This window comes from Sciurus vulgaris (assembly GCF_902686455.1).
Source record: "Sciurus vulgaris genome assembly, chromosome: 9".
NCBI lineage: Eukaryota > Metazoa > Chordata > Mammalia > Rodentia > Sciuridae > Sciurus > Sciurus vulgaris.
Genome location: NC_136469.1, coordinates 22970262 through 22986106, shown reverse-complemented (window position 1 = coordinate 22986106; position 15845 = coordinate 22970262). Strand labels below are relative to the sequence as shown.

At 37.4% G+C, this 15845-nt stretch overlaps 1 long non-coding RNA gene across 1 annotated transcript; it reads left to right on the top strand.

Annotated features, from left to right (window-relative positions):
- Positions 1-12455: 12455 nt before the first annotated feature.
- LOC306669941 lies at positions 12456-15511 on the top strand. Its single transcript, XR_013766253.1, has 4 exons — positions 12456-12563; positions 13435-13642; positions 14387-14430; positions 15291-15511. It is a non-coding gene; the product is annotated as an uncharacterized lncRNA (long non-coding RNA).
- The last annotated feature ends 334 nt before the right edge of the window (positions 15512-15845 follow it).

Below are 15845 nucleotides of genomic sequence, written 5' to 3'. Positions count from 1 at the left end.
AAGAAGCATAACACCAGTGTATCACCTTCCTGCCTTTAGTAGCCTGAAATAGAGCAAGCAATTATGAAATTCATCTGGAAGAATAAGAAACCCAGAATAGCTAAAGCAATCCTCAGTAGAAAGAGCGAAGCAGGGGGTATCGCAATACCGGATCTTCAACTCTATTACAAAGCAATAGTAACAAAAATGGCATGGTATTGGCACCAAAATAGACAGTTAGATCAATGGTACAGAATAGAGGACACAGACACAAACCCAAATAAATCAATTTTCTCATACTAGACAAAGGTGTCCAAAATATGCAATGGAGAAAAGATAGCCTCTTCAACAAATGGTGCTGGGAAAACTGGAAAACAATATGCAACAGAATGAAACTAAATCCCTATCTCTCACCCTGCAAAAAACTCAACTCACAATGGATCAAGGACCTTGAAATCAGACAAGAGACCCTGCATCTTATAGAAGAAAAAGTAGGTCGAAACCTTCACCTTGTTGGCTTAGGATCAGACTTCCTTAACAGGACTCCCATAGCACAAGAAATAAAAGCTAGAATCAACAACTGGGATAGATTCAAACTAAAAAGCTTTCTCTCAGCAAAGGAAACTATCAGTAATGTGAAGAGAGAGCCTACAGAGTGGGAGAATATCTTTGCCAATCATACTTCAGATAGAGCGCTAATTTCCAGAATCTATAAAGAACTCAGAAAACTCTACATCAAGAATACAAATAATCCAATCAACAAATGGGCTAAGGAAATGAACAGACACTTCACAGAAGAAGATCTACAAGCAATCAACAGATATATGAAAAAATGTTCAACATCTCTAGTAATAAGAGAAATGCAAATCAAAACTACCCTAAGATTTCATCTCACCCCAATTAGAATGGCGATTATCAAGAACACAAGCAACAATAGGTGTGGGCGAGGATGTGGGGAAAAAGGTACACTCATACATTGCTGGTGGGGTTGCAAATTAGTGCAGCCACTCTGGAAAGCAGTATGGAGATTCCTCAGAAAGCTTGGAATGGAACCACCATTTGACCCAGCTATCCCACTCCTTGGCCTATACCCAAAGGACTTAAAATCAGCATACTACAGAGATACAGCCACATCAATGTTCATAGCTGCTCAATTCACCATAGTCAGATTGTGGAACCAACCTAGATGCCCTTCAGTTGATGAATGGATAAAGAAACTGTGGCATATATATACAATGGAATATTACTCTGCCATGAAGAATGATAAAATTATGGCATTTGCAGGCAAATGGATGAAATTGGAAAATATCATGCTAAGTGAGATAAGCCAATCTCAAAAAACTAAAGGACGAATGATCTCGCTGATAAGCGGTTGAGGACATATAATGGGGGGTAGGAGGGGTTAGCGTTAGGGTTAGGGTTAAGGTTAGGTTTAGGGTTAGGGATAAGGAGGGTGGTAAGAATGGAGGAAGGAAGGACTGTATAGAGGGAAAAGAGGGGTGGGAGGGGTGGGAGGGGTGGGGGTAAGGGAAGAAAATAACAGAATGAATCAAACAATATTGCCCTATGTAAATTTATGATTTTTAATTAAAAAAAAACTTAAAAAAAGAAAAAAAAAAAAAAAAAAAGAAGCATAACACCTTACAACTGACCTCCAAATGGTGGTGAGCACACAGCAAGAGTCCCAGTTCTCGAATTCTGAGGCAGAATCAAGAAATCCACATTTTAAAAAGCACCTCAGGTGATTCTGACTCTGGTCATCAGTATAGCACACTTTCAGAAATGGGTGCACAATCTTTCTTGAATCTGAGATAAATATGTTGACTTCGTTTCTGTTCTTCCTCAGGTACCATGTGTTCTAGCTAGGGCTGCTCGGTGCCATTTTTTAGATACAATCTATAGATTGCCATCTTCTTTAGATCATGTTTTTGGATTAGATGCAATCCCTCAAAGTGGCCTGGGAGCAGGAGCATCCAGAGGGACCACTGCCACCTAGGATTTAGGTGTTCTACTTCTATCAAGCAGCTTCATCTGCTCTTCCTTTTATGCATCAAAAAAAAAAAAAAAAAAAAATCACATCGGGTCCTCATATCGTATTGTAGCCATATATGAATAATCAGCAAGTTGTATCTTTTCCATCTTGCACCAAAACATTTCAGTATGATTATCTAGGCAATGGAATATTTATTTAAGTGAATTCCACAGTAAAGCCTGCTTTCTTTATCAAAACTCTAAAATATAAAGTCAGTCTGATATGCTCTGTTTCTCCCTTATCCCTCTTTCCCTCCCTCCCTTCCCCTTTCCTTCCAACAGAGGTTATTCCTGGCAAAGTCTCTGCAAGGGAGCATGATACCACCTGAGAAGCAAAACAGACCCAGATACAAATCATTTCACTCGAGTCTTGGAGCAGCCTTCAAAGAAAAACAAATTCCATACCAGCCAGAACCTGAGTGGAGGCCAAGAACTGCCAACATATTTGGAAGGCCAAACCCCTACAGAAATATGGTCCCTAACCAACTTCCAGAGAGAGAGAGAGAGAAAGAGAGAGAGAGAGACTATCAGTTGAGGCTGAAAGTGAGTAGGTATTTTGTTATTTACAAACCCATCACTGAATTCAGTGTTCAGAGTTTTATTTCTATAGCAGACTTAAAGTATCGTCATGAACATAACACCAGATAAGACTAATCATACCACATAGGGGTAATTCAGAGCTCTCCAGAATTCCCATATGCTTAATGTTGCCACAAATTCTTCAATTCCCAATCACAAAGATGCTTAGGGAGAATTTAAAACATGCAATGTGTTTGAATAAAAAGTAGAGGTATCAACTGAAACCGAATAGTTTGTGGGCTATCAGAATCAATACAACATTTTTCTTCTATCCTCATGAATATGTGACTTTATAGTTAAGCCAAAGTCAGCCCATTGCACTTATGCCTTAAATTAAATTGAGAACATTGGCAAGTCCCATGGGGAGAGAAAGTAAAACCATAAACGAGGTCCTGGTTTTCTTGTATATACAACTGTATGAACAGGGAAAGGGAAATGATATCCTGATGGTTGAAAAGGCAGCCATGCCAAAATCATTCCCTTTGAGCATCAGCATTAAAAAAAAAAAAAAACAAAACTCCGACTTATACTACTTTCCTTTTAACCTAGGTTGCTTCTGCAAAGATAACCTCAAAGAGTCTAGAACATGACTAAAGGTTTGAAATTATCCTCAGGATTTTTTCCAGGGCTTTACATAAAGAAAGACAGGTTATTTTTGAGCCCATTAGTCATTGCCAACTTAGATGGAAAGAACAGACGATTTATTTTTATTTTATGAAAAAATGAATAGTAAATAGGTATTTTGGTTTATTTGATTATTTCTCCTGTCAGAGCATCTTATTGGCAATTTTTAATTTGGCATTCTGAAGGTAATATCTCTCAACAACAACAACAACAAACTAGTTGCAAAATGCTTGAATGACAGATGCAACACTCACCAAGGAGAATTCTTCGATGACAAAGCCCCCTGTGATATTTTTGAAGATATGGAATGCCCACTCTGTACAAATCCATACCCCTCTTGAAGGACATGCTCAATAATGAAGTCTTTTTGTTGTTGTTGTGCAACACAGTACAGATTTCATTGTTAAAGAAGCCAAACAGGAAAATATAGAAAGCATTAAGTTTAGCACCCTGATGTGAAAGTAAGGTCAAGAAACTTACTCAAGAGCAAGAGTAATTAGTCACAGACTAGTGAGAATGCAAAAGACCTTTCAAGTATTCTGGGTAAACTATGTACAGAATTATGGCACATAAAGTCATTAGTTTTTCATCTGAAGGAAAAAGGAGATCATCAGTCCATTTTCTTAGATCTCTCAGCATGAACATATATGCTCATGAGACAGCTGCAGGCCATTGTGTAGATCCAGGGAAGCAAGATACCCATGACACACTCTTTGTAGATCCCAGAAAAATCACTTCTTTTACATTTTATTTCAAAGATGGACAAAGATGACTGTCCACTAGTCTCATTCTTCCTCTGACGCTTCCTGGCCTGTTTCTTGTTGTGTTTCAGAGAGCACACTCCACTCAGTTAATGCCTTAGGTCCAAAAGCACAGCTATCCTGACCTCTTCTGTCACCAGCCTTGTGCCAACAATCCACAGATATCCTCTACCCCTGAGATGGCCATAAGCCCTTGCATTCTACTGTACTATGGTAATTGGGATTTTTCTAGGATTATTCATGTTTAAATTTTTATAGGACCTCACTTATCTCCATGACTTCATTCACTCTTCAAAATACCTCCAGAAAAATCTTTAAAGCAACTCAGGGCATGACAACAAGGAAGCAGAGAGACCTCTGCTCACCAGGGACAAAATATAAACTCCAAATCCATGTCCCCAGTGACCTGCTTCCTCGGTCACATGCTACCGGACTACAGTTACCACCCACTTAATCCACATTAGTGACTAATGCACTGATTAAGTTAAGCTCTCATAACCTAATAGTTTCACCTCTAAACTTTCTTGCATTTTCCTGACAGATGAGTTTTTGGAGGACACCTCATATTGAAACCACACTAATAATATAAATTTAATTCCACTATTTACCTTCTTGGAAGGTTTCAGTGATTTTCCTATAATTTACAGAAATTCAGCGCATGGCTTGGATGTTCTCTATGATCTGTCTTCAACCAATCTTTATAACTCTCATCCTATTGGCTGCTACCTTCTCTTCCCTCGTCCATACCCCTCTCATACTAATATCCGTGCTGAGAACTGCTTCCTTCATATTATGCCTTAGGGAATATTGTTCCCTATGCCTACAACACCCCCTCCTTCTCTCATATCTTAGCCAATTAGCAAACACCCATCTTGTTCTATATGAACCCTTTCTATGGTCTTCTTCCTAGATGTCCCTGGACTCTCTACTGTGTCCACTCTGTTCATTAACTCATTCATTTACATATTCATCTTCCTTTCCCATAGCAGTTCTTGGTTTTAACTTAATGGCAAATATATGACAGATGCTTTCTTTCCACATGAGTGACACTTCATGGGCACATATAGATTCAAGGATTATAAGTGTACCTTTTTCTTTTTGGCTTAAAATTAAATATAAAAGCATAAGCAACAAAGAGTGATTTTCTAACAGGGAGCTCTTCAAAATTATATGATTTGGAAGCTTCTATGCTTTACTAACAAAGATGGAACTCATCCCACGGATACTCTCTAAAACCCAGTGTTTTGAGCTACTATAAATAGGAACTTTGTCTGCTTTATCTTTGTGATCTCAGTCCAGTAGGAGGCCCAGTACATGGTGAGGAATGAATGACTAAGGGTCTGAGCCACAGGTTGCATGTTTCAGTTGAGTATCTGGAATTTTCAACCTTGAGCAGGAGATGTGATTCCAAGTAGGTCTCATATAAATTAATCCATAATGACATAAACTATTCTAATACAAATTATTTTATTTTTCTTTTCTTGGAAATGGGCATTAAAATGACATAACATAACAATTATTTTACTATGTGTCTTCTTTATGGATTGCCAACTATAAGGCACTGTGTCAAAATAAGTCAAATATATAAACCAAGTTGAAGAAAAAGCTTAAGAGTACTGTTTCTATTTCTAATTAAATTGTACTTCTTTAGGGTTACTTTAGTCTTCTGAAAGTTCAATTCCACCAAACACACACACAGAATCACGCCAATTAGTGGAAAAATTGTGAGAGAAATGGAAACTTTGGGAGAATTTCCACTTATATCCAAGGAGAGGAAGGAGGAGGAATGAAAATGAATTCAGCTTTAGAGCAGTAATTCTAGAGCCAAAAAATAAAATGAGGCAATTCTGTGAGCAAATCCCATTGGACACTTTTATCAGACTGAATTTGGTGCCTCACAAATCAATTCAAAACAGTGGCTTAAAACAACCGCTCTTCTTCAAATTCACTGATTTTCTGATCAACAATTTGGACTGGGTGCTACCTGCTGTGCTCAGCCAGTTGCTGGAGTGGATGCAGGTGTCAATGGTCAGCTAAGAGCTGGCTGTAAGTTAGGCATCTTGGTTCTCATTCAAATGGTCTCTTACCATCCAGCAGGATAGCTTAGGCTTATTTTCATGGCATGACCGACTTCCCAAAGAGAAGGTCTCTTGAGGGCTACTCTCGAACTCACTTATGTCACTTCTGCCACCTGCTATTGGGCAAAGCCAGTAATAAATTACACTCCTTTTCAGTGGAGAATGGTAAAGTAACATTTCAAAGGAGTACGGCTTCAAGAATGGGAAGAATCTGTGGTCATTTTTGTAATCTAACCAGAAGCCAGAGGTTAGATCTTGGTGGTTTCAAGGAAAACAGTTGCAACCTGAAGCTAATCAGAAGACAGATTCCAGGCAGAAAGGGAAATTGTTCTTTTAGAGACCAAGATCTAGAATAATGTTCTCAGCTTTGAACTAAACCATAGAAGGTAAAATTGAAAAAGAAAAGAAAGCAATTCTGGCAAATGATTTACTTAAAAGAGAGAGAGAGAGAGAGAGAGAGAGAGAGAGAGAGAGAGAGAGAGAGAGCGCTTCATTTCTAGTTGTCTCTTACTGCTTACCTGTTACTTTGTTGCAGTAAATTCTAGGATCTCTAGAACACGAATAGAAGTGCTTGAGAGCAGATTATCTCGTCTTGTTCTTGATCTTATGGGGGAAGTAGTCATCATTAAATGTATTGTTGACTGTAGGTGTTTCATAGATGTACTTCATTAAGTTAGAAGTTTCCTTTAAATCGCTACTTTTTTGAGAATTTTTAATCAAAATCCATATACTCATCAATGTAACATTGATAATGATCAGAGTCATAAAGAAGAAAGGTAGAAAGAAAGAAAGAAAGAGAGAGAGAGAGAGAGAGAGAGAGAGAGAGAGAGAAAGATAGAAAGAAAGAAAGAAAGAAAGAAAGGTAGAAAGAGAGAGAGAGAGAGAAAGAAAGAAAGAAATAAAGGTAGAAAGAAAGAAAGAAAGAAAGGTAGAAAGAAAGAAAGAAAGAAAGGTAGAAAGAAAGAAAGAAAGAAAGAAATTTCTAGACATGTGAAGGGTAAGAACAACGGGAAATATAATCCACATTCAAAGGAAAAATCAACCAAAAGAAGTAGACTCGGAAATGACAAAGATGAAGGAACTAGCAAATACATTATGTCTGAAATGAAAATTTAGTTGAAATGGTTTAAAAGCAGATTAGACACTTAGAAGAAAGTATCAGTGAACATAGCATTAGAAAACATTCAAACTGAAGCAAAACTATAATACCAAAATGGAATTAATAGAGACTTAGTACCATGGGACGATATCAAGCAGTCTAACACTCATGTAATGGTAATCTTGGAAAAGGGAACAGATTTATTTGAATGAGGAGTGATAGAGACATTTTCAAATCAACTGACAATGGCAAGCCCATAGTATTAGAAAGCTCAATGAACCTTACACACACACACACACACACACACACACACACACACACACACACACCCCCCCGATGTTGCTTATCGACCACTTTTCAGTAATTTTGTGACCTCACTCTTTCCCCAGACTTTAAATGTTCAACCACAGCTCAGTTCTAACTGCTCTTTTCTTCGCTCTCTCTTGTTTGCTGGGAGATCTCAATCATGCCATGACTGTTAACAGGGTTCCCAGAGATATATCTCCAGTTAAGGTGCCACCTGAGATTTAGATACTACTCGAATTCCTGCATTTAGAAAGTAATGGTGCCCCCAATGTCACAACCATCATCCCTACGCAACTCCTCATTCAATTGTTTCAACTCTGCTGCCCAGGCGGTGGGCACGGGAATCATCCTTCACGGCCCTTCTCCCTCATCTTTCTTAGCCATAGCTAGTTCTGCCAATTTCACCTCCAAACCTTGTCTACATTTTGTTTACTCCTCTCCTCTCTACTCCCACCCTCTTTCTGTCTTACCTAACTTTTCACCACACATTAGTCACCAAATCCTTAAATTAGTCACTCACCTTTAATCTGGTCTTCAGACACTAGTCCAAGGACCTATTTTTTAAAATATAAAATTAAAGCCATATATATATTTGGAACACATAAGTCATTCCTGCTGAAAAACCTTTGGTAATTGCACTTAAGGTATGAAATAGAATGTGTAGCCCCAGGTTCTGCACTATACATGAGTTACTTAAGACTATCTTTGATTTTGGAATTTTTCAAATGCTTTGCATGTTCTTCATTTTGTTAATCTATCCTCCACATCTCAGATCATATTTGCTAAGACATATTGTCTGTATCAGTCAGGATTCTCTAGGTAAAACCAAGAGGATGTGGATATCTATATCTATATCTCTATCCATACATATATGTATATGCTGTGATTGGAATGCTTGTATCCCTTTCAAAATTCATGTTGCAACTTAATCCAGGGTGCAACAGTATTAAGTGGTGGGACTTTAGGAGATGGTTGGACCATGAAGCTTCTGCCCCATGGCAATCCCATCTTGAATGGGATTGGTGCCTTATAAAAGATTCAGAGGCACCTACCCTATGTCACATGGGGACACAGCATTCATCCTTATGAAGGTGCTGTCTTAAAAGTAGAGACCAAGACAACACCAAAACTACCACTATCTCAGCCCTGAACTTGCAACCTCCAGAACTGTGAGGAATACACTTCTATCACACACACACACACACACGCACACACACACGAGGGACAGGGCAGGAAGTGGGGAGGAACAGAGAGAGGAACAAATTTTAGGGAATTGGCTTATGCAATTGTAGAAGCTGACAAGTCCCAAGATCAGCACTAAGCAAGCTGGAAACCCAGGAGAGCCAATGGTGCTGTTCCTGCCCAAAATGTCTGCAGGCTTGAGAGGATCTAGGAGGAGAACATATTTCAGTTTGCATTCAAAGACAGAAAAATACCCAGTGTCTCACCCTAGGACAGGCAGGAGGAATTTCCTTTAACTTAGCCTTTATATTCTTCAGAACTTCAGTTAATGGAATGAAGCCCACCCATATCAGGGAGAGCAATCTGCTCTATCCATCTGCTATATGCATCAGCTAATTCAGATGCTAATCTCATCACAAAACACTCTCACCGACATTCCCAGAATAATGTTTGACCAAATATCTGGGCACCCCATGGTCCAATCAAGTTGATACATAAAACTATCTATGGCCTAAAAATCTGAATAAATCCTACTGTGCCCTGTTTATTTTCTTCACTGCATGTTCCATCATTTATTTGTTTGTTTATATGTTTATTCATCATGTGTTTGTTTAATGTAAAAGTTCTATGTACTCGAACGTATGTAGCCTAAGCTCACGTTGTTTTGTTCATCATTGCACCTCTAACACTTACTGTAGCACCTAACTATCTCTGAGATTAAAATTCTGAACAGCGCTTAGATCACATTTAATATAGCTCCTCATGGAGCATTCCGTTGTGCTACCTTCTCTCATATGCTATGCCAGATTATTAGCATCTAGTAGGTATTTTTGATAAACTTCATGCCAATATGTGAATCCATGATTTAAGTGTCTTTTTTTAATTTAATTACTCATTCTGTGATCTTTTATTGTTGCAGTGAATTTAAAGGCCTTAAATCAAGTATACAAGCATATTTCAAAATGAAAATAATCATGTATATTATTGTCAATAGTATTATTCTTTAGGAGAAAACATTTCATGTAGAATATTCAAATATAGTTGGAGAAAATGGTATGCAGTGAGAATTTATGGATGTCCAGGGGTAGGACAGCAAGGAACTCAAGGACTTTGTTATTTTCATAAGGATATAAACATTTCATATGATCCCATCTCTCCCAACACCTGTGGAGCTATAACTTTTGGTTTGCCAGACAATAGGAGTGGTAACACTCTGTGCTCTTGATGGCTGACTTCATTCCCCTGTCATAGGGACAAGCCAGTACAGTCAACCAGAATTTGAATGGCCTGTTCGTTCAGTGTCAACAGTTCTTAAAGGATTAAACCAGGAAGTTTGTATGATGCATATGTATGTGACATTTCTTGAACAAATAAATTTTTTACTTAAAAATTTTAAAGAGAAAAACATGTTCTGAATGACCTTGATTTTTTTTTTTTTTTTTTTTTTTCCCATTTCCAAGGCATTTATGGACCTTGTCTTACTTCAACCTGGTGAACAGAACCTGATCACAGGCAGAATCCATTTTTCACAAAAATGTTTTGGATCTTTCAGACTTGATATTGATAACAGAAACTTAGCAGAGAGACATTAGCATCTGGTTTTGATGAATGTAGTCTGCTTGTACTTTAAAGAAAAGCATTCAGGAAAGCACTGGAAATTCCTACTCAGAAATCAAAGTCTAATACAGTTTTCCAATACCTGATCTTGTATGTTACAAGTGACCTTGGTGACTTTATTCTACCAGTTCCACATATTTTTTACATTACAATGTTATGCTTCATTTTAGGACATATTTAGGTTTTTGTTCTAGTGTTTTTCAGGTAGGATTTTTTTGTATACTTGCTTATTTTTTCTGCTATAGATACAAAAATAACATTCTTGCTCAAATAAAAATCAGATACTTTAATTTTTAAAATAAAATGAATCAGTTTCCTAACTATAGGGGGAAAAAAAAAACCTGCTACAAAATCAAAATCTTCTCTATTTCTTATTAAACTGGCAGATATCATGCCCCAGCATAGCATGTAGAGGGAATCAGCAGATCATAACATTCTCTGCTTTATTATAATTTTCTAAGGTCATTAACCATGTCTTTTAGTATGTATTCCAAGGTTTGTCTTGCTCAAATTTAAAATTCTCAAATCGAATCATAAAAATGAATGAGTGAATAATTCTTTTAAAAATATTTTTTAGTTGTAGATAGACATGATGCTTTTATTTTATTTATTTATTTTTTTATGTGGTACAGAGGATCAAACCCAGTGCCTCACATGTGCTAGGCAAGCGCTCTGCCTCTGAGCTATGACCCCAACCCTGAATGAATGATCATGAAACACCTGATAGTTAGGAAAATAATCGTAAATATATTGGATAATCATTTGAGTGAAATAATTGTTTTCATTTCTAAGGGCTTATAACTGGTTCTATGGCCTTCCATGTGTGGATGTTCTCTTTCCTCTGTGTTACCCTGCCTACAATCAACACTATCAGAGAAGAGAAGACTAAATGCAAAAGTTTAATCTTTTATGTATTACGCTTCTGAAATAGTCTGGTCCAAAGCTGTTTTGAGAAAGCAATTAAAGTCGGATGCTAAAATGAGGCTCAGGGATTATCAGTAGACATCATCTGTCAGGGTTGTCCCTGTTGCACATCAAAAGAGATCATCATGAGAGCGGTCACCAGTGACTGGACATGTCAAGTGTGCTAAGGAAATTATTGGATTCAGAATGGGAAGAGTAAAATCATTTGTGCATGCAAATATCTAACGACTTTACGATTGAAGTATTTATCTTTCTGCTTCTCTAATGAAAGCTGCAGGATAATTCGGATCTATGTACAATATAACTCTTCTAATGTTGAGTGGAGTCATAAAATGACCTTTTTCTCTGTATTTCCACTAATTGGCTTTTAAGATGCTTTTGATGTGGCTGCAAAGGTCAAAGATCAATGAGTGGCTTGTTAGTCTAGATCATTTATCAGAAAACAAAATTACAAGCTATTGAAAAAAATAGAATTTTGAAAGAAATACACAGTCTATTTGTCTCTGGCGGGCTCCACAACTTTTCTTTGGCCCCTGTAAGCATGAGATGGTTTAATCAGGGGATTATCAAGAAGACTGAAGAAGTACAACAAAGTTCTGTGCTGCAGTAAATATTTGTAAAGGAAAACTTTGGAAAACTCCATGATACATTTTACTGTTACTAATTTTAAAAATTCAAAGTATTTCATTATCTAATGGCCTCAAGAAACATGAGTCACACTGTCACTACACAGTGACCACTCTGTGTTTCAACCAACTAATCAAATCTGTGCTGAGAGAAAAGGTGATAAAAGAGATGTAGTAGAACTTTGAAATAAAAATTTTTAACTTAAAGAAAATTCAATTCTATGTATGATGACATTGATCCAGTGGAGGAAATAACCAATATAATCTGACCTCATAGAGGAGGCTTAAATGTTTATGAAAATAAAAGACACTATTTTTGTTATTGCCAAGAAGCAATTGATATGTAAACAGCTGATTAAATTCACTGAAGTCTATCGCTCATTATGTTAAAGGGCAGAGATAGGCATGTTCTGTGAGAACAGCAGATTGTGCTTAAATTAAGCAATACTCGTGGAATTTCAGAACACAGAAAGGGAGACTAATGACTGATTAGACATGATTTTTGGCCTCAAGCATAACACTGGGTCATTAACCTTTAACGATCATTTGTCTAAAAGAAATGTTGTAGGCTGAGGTTTTGGTTCTCCTAAGTAACACGTGGACATAGTAAAGTATGCTGACAGCAGGTGTTTTAATGGTTACAGCTGACTGAGGAATTCACCTGGTCATTCTGACCAGGTCAACATGTCCCAGGTGACTACACAAAAAGAACAGATAAAATGGCATGCTGTCTTGATACTGGCAATACCCCAGGGAGGTAAAATTTATTTCCTTTTCTGTTTGTTTATGTATGGATGTATACATTCATTTATTTCACTTGTTTATTCATTTATTCAATAAATAGAGCTGAGCACAACTCAATAACTGAAACTTCATTGGATAATGGGGAGAAACAGTGCTCTCAAGGCAATTACAGCCTGGGAGGGGAGAGACATGTAAAAAACAAGTTTTATACCATGTTATGATGGAGAATTTAAACCTTCTTTAGGAAGAAATGGAAGGGCAAGTAATGCAGCATCTAGAGGCATTATAAGGGGTTAGCCAAGATGAAGACTTAAAGATTCAACGAACATCATGCTAATTTGGTTCTAGTTAGGGAAAAAGTTGAAGGAGAGAAAGTGAGAGAGAGAGAACACTCAAAGAGGAACAAAGAAAGAAGAAATACATTAACCTGCAGGATTTTCGCCTTACCATCAAGCTGACAGTTTTAAATCCTTAGATTTGCTCTGTTGTATGATGAACAAATTTGTTTTTATCCTACTGCTTTTAAACACCTGCAGTAGCTGTGAACTTTAAATAGATCTAACAATCCTGTGGTACTTAATCTAAAATCTATTTGGATACAATCCTACTAGACCTTGACAATTTAGCATTATAACCATCTGTCCATCCCCCAAATCCATTTCCTCTCGCCTCTGGTTGGGAAATCTTGCTTTTCCTTAGATCTCAGACAGACTAGATAACCTTTTGCTTAATATGTGCAATAGTAATTAATTTGGCCAGAGTTATGGGCATTTTATTTCGGTTTACATTGAGCAGTCTAATTTAGGCTTAGCAGTTCATTGAGACAATTCTGATTTTCTGGCTTTTCTTCCCACAGTAGAAATGGCCTTTAATTTATTTTATAGCTGTTTTCTTTTGGAGATTGTGCAAAAGATATGAGGAAAGAGAAGGGAAAACCAGTGCCGATAATATCCTCAAAGCATAGACTAGTGTCAATTCCCCAAGGCCAAGGACCACTACCACTGCACTAGCAGGGAAATACTGCCTTGAAGCAAACATGTTGCCACCTGAGATTGTCCAAATGGAAAAAGAAGGAATGTGTGAAGAGCTGAGGTCTGTCCCCATTACATTAGTCTCATAATTTTAGAAAAATGAAAACTTGTTCCACTTACTTCCTTTTCTATTTCTTTCTTAAGTAAATTTTTTTTTTTAAATTACACCAGACAATGTTCAATAAAATACACTGGCCAGAGAAATATACCGATTATAATATCAATTATGTTCCTACCTCCTCACATCCACATAAAACTCTATAGTACAGGTACAGGTGATTTGGTATCACCTTTAAAATACTTTTTGAATATCCATCTCCTTCTACAGTGAAATTATTATTTAAATATATTCAAAAGAATTAGTTTTATATGAACACCATTCTCTCCTAATTCGTAAAATCCTTGCTCTGGTGTTTATTTCTTGTTATTTTCTCTCAGATGCTACCTGATTCACAGTCTGAAAAAAAAATCTGATCAACTTCGTGAATTTTTATTTGAAAATAACTCCTTCACCTGGCTTAGTCACCTGTAATCCCAGCAGCTTGGGAGGCTGAGGCAGGAGGATGGCAAGTTCAAAGCTAGTCTCAGCAATTTAGCGAGGCCCTAAGTAACTCAGCGAGATCCAATATCTAAATCAAATACAAAGGGATCTGGGGATGTGCCCCTGAGTTCAATCCCCAGTAATGTGCCCCCCCCCCAAAAAAAAAAAAGCAACAGTGATGCTGAATTTCTGTAATTCTTTTGTAACACATTTTTCTGGGGCACGTAATTATGTAGCATCACTTTATAACTTTTTTTCTTTCAGTAGAAGAATCCTTTGTCAAATGAAATCTTCTGATGAACTTCAAGGTATACAGTAGTTGCAATTTGGTCTCGGGTATGCAGTTTTCTCTCCTGGCCTCTACCCTACCTCTAGTCCATCCCTACCTCCAACAGAGTTTCTCAGAGGTAGGATTTTAAAACCTTGACTCTGAATAAGTTGTAACTGGTTCCATGAGTTTTCTGAGCTTAGAAACTTTAACATGAATCATACTATCTAAAGAATTTCCTGCAGTTTCAAAAAAGTTTAATGTTCTCATGATTTGGGGCTGTGTTTGCTTCTTCTGGCACCCTGTAGACAATTGTGGGCAACAAATCTGGAATGGGAAAGGATTGAAATAGAAGGTCAGAGTCTTACTGTCCACCTGATGACATTCAAAAGATATCTTTTCAAATACCTGTAGAGGGTATTACAAGTCTCTGCTGGTCTGTGTCTCCAGATGCCACCCCTAAAGCTTACAAGCTCCAGTTGAGAGCCAGGAATAAGAAGGGTTTAGTTTAGGGGGTGGTGATACTTGCCTGTAATCCCAGCAGCTTGGGACACTGAGGCAGGAGGATAGTAAGTTCAAAGCCAGTCTCAGCAACTTAGCAAGAACCTGCCTCAAAAGAAAAAATAAGAAGGTCTGGGGGGGATGGCTCAGTGGTTAAGAATTCCTGGGTTCAATCTCCAGTACCAAAAAATAAATTAAAAGGATTTAGTTCATTTATTTCCCTACTGACATATATCTTTGCTGCTGTCCCCTTTGCCTCTTCAGAGCCAGGTAAGATAAGGTAATAGGGAGTCACTTTTGAAAGAGGGCAGGCAATCACACGTACCTAAAGGAGATCATGTGATCCTACTTTTGGAATCCAACAAAAAAGATTCTGACTCAAGAAGATTTTGCTCACAGGCACACTGGGTGAAGCTAAGACCATGAAGTTTCTAAACCAGGATTTCAGCATGCCTACCAGAGCTCAGGTGCCCAGGAGTCAAGAGATGGTCCTCATCAACCTGTGTATTTTCAGTATGGAGAATACTGAGAATATTACTTGAATCCATGAATGGAGAAATATGCACAAAATAAAGAGTGTGTTCTGTTGATCTCTTAATAAAGCCACAGGGTTCAACTAACCTTGAAGTCTCAGTTTCTGTATCTATTATCTTTTACCTCTAACCCTATCATCTCTCTCTCTATATATATATAGATATAATAAAAACTGGGCTTTTGGGCCAAGGTCAAGAAACCCATGTATCTAATCTTGATTTATTAATGTTAATTTCCTGAATTCGAGGCAGCAAGGCATGTGTACTTACTCTTCAAAATGAATACTTAAACATCAGAAATTATCTCCAAATTTAAGACTCCCTGGTACAAAATTCTGATCACTCAAACTTATGAATTACAATGGTTGCAGGTTCTTCTAAGGTGATTTTACACAAGACTATGTTTTCTGGAACAGTAATA